We start from the raw sequence: 5265 nt of genomic DNA on the forward strand, positions 1-5265 counted from the left end.
ACAGCACAGTGATCAAGATTACCAAAGGAACAACTGTGCGGGCCAAGGATAAGTTCAGTGATGAGTCCCAGAGAATATTTCCATTAAAGGGTAGTAAAGAATTAATGGAGACCAGGAAAGAACAGTCAACTAGAGAATAACCAATAAAGAGATGTCAAGGACATAGTTGAAGTCAGGAATAGTCAACTCAAGTGAAATAAAGCCTCAAACTTGCCCATTGGACTGAGCAGGTAGGAATTTAAACCCTACCCCTTGCTATACCGAGGCATTGCAGGGACCGAAGACAGATTACATGGAATCGAGGAGGTGGGAAGAATGTAGAGGTATCAAGAAGCTTGGTTATGAACTAAAAAAGGTAAAGGACAATAAGCAGAGGGCATACAGGCCAAGGAAGAGTTTTCTTTAAGATGAAAGTAAATTTACTTTGTTCATCCACTTGACACTTTGAGAGCCTTCTATGAGCCAGTAGTTTTAGGTGTGAGAAACAATAAACAAAGGTTTTGTGGACTGTGGCAGGGCACCAAGCTCAGCACATGAGTCTCCTCCCGGCTCTCGGGAGAGGGATGCTATTTGTTCAGTTTGGGAGAGGAGGGAAAGTATTTCTGACCCTGATGCCAATAGCTTGGGTGGCTATCAAAGCCAGGGTCACAAGGGATGCAGGGGAGCAGTGCTAATCTGCACAGCCTCCACCTGGCCACCCTCACCCCCTGCTGCCACTGCTTCCTGCCCGTCATTTGAATAAACGTGTTTCTACAGAAAAAAGTTTTGCTTTTATGGAGTGTATGTTCTTGTGAGAATAGTCAGTGGACAAATATTTCATGACATGATGAGTACTCTGAAAAAAAGGGTGAAGGGATAGACTGATATGATCAGAGTACGGTGCTACTTTCTATAAGTTATCAAGGAAGACCTCTGATGAGATGGCCTTTGAGCAAAGACAAATGAAGTGAGGAAGCAAGAGGGTAAGATGTGGTGACTGGCTGCCCTCCCCACATACACAGGCAGAGGAAAGACCAAAGATCCTAAAGGAGACTATGCTTGGCTTCTCTGAGCAGCATCAAGAATACCAGGAAGGCTTGAGCAGAGTGGGTGAGACGGAGCTTGGTGGGAGCAGAGGTCAGAGAGGTGGCAGTGGGCAGGGCTTTCTAGGTCATGCTGAGGTTTGGATTTCATTCTGAGCTGGGATGCCACTGCACATGTTGAGCAGAGGATTCTTTAAGAACTTTTGTTGGCAAAAAGGTCACTGTGGCTGCTGTACTGAGAGACAAAAGAAGGAAATGGCAAATCAGTCAGGAGACAATGGTAATAGTCCTTAAGTATGAGCAAAACTTAGGCCCTGTGAGGATTAGCTGGAAGAGCTGACCAAAGATAAGACACAAACAGTAGAAGGAGCATTTACTGAAGGTTGACCAAGGTGACAGGAGACTTCTGAACTCCCCTTGTCCCACAGGCACACTGAATGTACAGCTACACGTGGAGCAACTACCTCTATAGGAAATGTAGTCATAGCTGAGCAACCCTTACACATCAAGTGAATGAGAACAGAAATACCCACATCAAAACACATAGGTAAGGCTGAGACACACTTTCACCATAAACTCCACGCCAGCACAGCACCAAACAATTGGGAGGGAACGTCTAGTTCCAGCTTTTCCCTGAGGAGTGAAGGGTTTGGATCCCACATTTAGCACCTCAACTTTTAAGACTCCCACACAAGGGATGGGCTCCCAAAACACCAACAAGGCTTGCATTTATGAGATCCACAGCACTGGCAATTTATGAGATGGCTTCACTGGTGCATTCTATCAAACAGATAACGAATTAATACCAACACTTCTCAGACTCTTCCAAAACAAAAAAGAATACTTCCAAACTCTTTATCCTGATAATAAAACTGGGCAAGGTCACTACAAGAAAAGTAGAAGCCAATATGCCTGATGAACATAGATGTAAAACTTCAATGGAATATTAGCTAATCAAATTTAAACAACTGTGGATCATGTAGTACTGTAGTATATATTGACTGAAAAAAATATACATATAAATGTTTTCCAGTGGTCAACTGTACTTAGGAATATATTTAACCAAGGAGGTCAAAGGTCTATACACTGAAAACTGTAAGACACTGAAGAAAAAAATTGAAGACATAAATGGAAAGCTGTTCTGTGCTCATGCATTAGAAGAATTAATATTGTTAAAATGTCCACCCTACCCAAAGCACTCTACAGATTCCATGCTAGCTAGCCCTATCCAATAGCATTTTTCACAGAAATAGAGAAAACAGTCCTAAAATTTGTATGGAATCACGAAAGATGCTGAATAGTCAAAGCAATCTTGAGAAAGAGCAACAAAGCTGGAGGTATCATGCTTCCTGATTTCAAACTACATTACAAAGCTATAGTCATCAAAACAGTATGGTATTAGCATAAAAACAGACACATAGATCAGTGGAACAGAATATAGAGCCCAGAAACAAACCCCAGCGTATATGGTCAATTTTCAATATAGAAGCGGAAAATATACAATGGGGAAAGGATAGTCTCTTCAATACTTGATGTGAGGAAAACTGGATTGCCACATGCAAAAGAATAAAAGTGGACCCCTATCTTACACCATATACAAAAATCAACTCAATTAAAGGCTTAAATGTTAAGACCTGCACCTGGAAAACTTCTAGAAGAAAACATAGGGGGTAAGCTCCTCATCATTGGTCTTGGCAATTATTTTTTGGATTTGACACCAAAAGCAAAGGTAACAAAAGCAAAAATAAAAAAGTGGGATTACATCAACTAAAAAGCTTTTGTGCAGCAAAAGAAACTAAACAAAACAAAAAGAAAAGGCAACTTAATGAACAAGAGAAGATATTTGCAAATGATACATCTAATAAGGGTTAATATCCAAAATATATAAAGAATTCATAAACTCAACATCAAAAAAAAAGTTTAAAAATGGGCAGAAGACCTGAATAATTATTTTTCCAAAGAAGAAATACAGATGGCCAACAGGTACATGAAAATGTACTCAGCATCACTAATCATCAGGGAAATGAAATTCAAAACCACAGTGAGATATCACCTCACACCTGTGAGGCTATTAGGATGGCTGTTATCAACAAGACAAGAGATGACAAATACTGGTGCGGGTTTGGAGAGAAGAAACCCTAGTGCACTGTTGATTGGAATGTAAGCTAGTACAGCCACTATGGAAAACAGTATGGAAGTTCCTCAAGAAGTTAAAAATAGAACATGATCCAGCAATCCTACTTCTAGGTGTACATCCAAAGGAAACAGCACCGTTATCTCAAATAGACAACTGTACTCTCATGTTCACTGCAGCATTATTCACTACAGCCAAGGTATGGAAACGACCTGTCTGTTAACAGATGAACTGATAAAAAAAATTGTGATAAATATACACACATGATGAAATATTCCATCTTTAAAAAGAAGGAAATCCTGTCATTTATGACAAAATAGATGAAACTGTGAGGCATTATGCTAAGTGAAATAAGCCAGAAAAAGCAAAACAATTACTGGATGCTATCACTTATATGTGGAATTTAAAAAATAATAATAAATAGAAACAAAGTAGAAAATTGGTTTCCAGGGGCTGGAGGGTGGGGGAAATAGGGAGAGGTTAGTAAAAGGATACAAAGTTAAAAAGAATAAGGTCTGAGGATCTAATGAATAGCATGGTAACTATAGTTGATAACACTATACTGTGTAATTGAAATTTACTAAGAGAGTAGAATTTAAATGTTCTCACCCTGCCCCCCACCAAAGGTAAGAATGTGAGGTGATGGATGTGTTAACTTTATGGCAGGGAATACTTTCACAATGGATACGTGTATCAAATCATCACATTATACGCTGTAAATACCTGAAATTTTTATTTGTCAATTATATCTTAATAGAGCCGAAAAAAAGAATGTACTAACAGCATTAATTACTTAGAGTAGAAGGAGTTAAGGAAGTTTAAAAAAAGAGAGAGGAGATAGGCTGAAAAATCAGTGGGAGGAAGGGGAAAGCTGAGTGGTCCGGAGTGGAGGTGAGATGGGCTGGGAGGTGGAAGAAAGTCAAATGGAGAGCCTGGAATACAGGTGTATACGGAGGACAATGTGCAGAAAATGCTCTTTCTTTGAAGAGCATTTTCTTTCCCTTCTGAAAGCATTTCCATGATTGAGGAAAGCACCTGCTTCTTGATGAGAAAATGCAGCATAGCTGTAACACTGTGGACTCTGCAGCCTTGCTATGAGTTTGAACCCTAGTTTGGGCAAGTTACATACTCTCCCTGTGCCTCAGTTTCATCTATAAAATGGTATAATAGTGCCTACCTCATAGGGCCAATGTAGTCAATGAATTAATAAATGGAAGCATTTTAAAACAGCCTGGCACATGATAGAAGTTCAATACATACTTACTATTCTTACTGGAATGCAGAATAGCTTGTGGTTAAGAGCCTAGATTCTGGAGACAAAACACCTGTGTTCAAATCCTGACTGTCTCTTACTAGCTGGGATACTTTGGGAAAGTTACTAAATTTCCCTCTGCCTGTTTCTGTATCTGTGAAATGAGAATGATTAGAGACCCTACCTTCATAGGATTATAAGAAGGATCAACTAGGTTAATGTAAGTAAAGTGCGTTTAATAAGTGCATTTAAGTGTTTGCCATTATTAGTCTTACTAAAGAACCTTTGAAAATATCAGGCTTTGGATTTATCCAAGCTGTTCTGTTTGCATAGTTGATGTCAGCGCAGTGCTGGTGGAGGTTCCATGAGCTGCTTCCAAAGCAGAACCCCAAGCCCCTGACTCCACATGACCTCAAGCAGGAGTCCTGGGTGCTGAGGCAGCTTCAGCAATACTTCAGTTTGGTGTGACAGAACACTGTTTTGAAAACAGCAAGCCCGACAAATCTAAGTATACTTAGGTCGGCAGTTTTAGGTGCCCTCAGATAAAGCAGAATACTTTCTAAAGTAGTTTGAGCCCTTTTTAAAATTTATAAGAGAATAGATACCGCAAAGACTTATTTAGTGTCCTGGAGACTACATTTTACTATTGAAAACATTGACTTCAGTGAGATTAATATTCATGTCAGTCTCTGTTTTAGGTTTGGCTGTGTGTAACAGAAAGTTCACACCAACAATGATTCAAACAAGACAGAAGTTTATTTTCTCTCGTGAAAGTCTGAGTGGACATGGCAGCTTTGCAAGGTTGTTAGGTGTCCACTTTTAGGTGTTGGGTGTCTTGCTGTTCCACGGGCCTTAAG

Source organism: Delphinus delphis, chromosome 8, assembly GCF_949987515.2.
Source record: "Delphinus delphis chromosome 8, mDelDel1.2, whole genome shotgun sequence".
Lineage (NCBI taxonomy): Eukaryota > Metazoa > Chordata > Mammalia > Artiodactyla > Delphinidae > Delphinus > Delphinus delphis.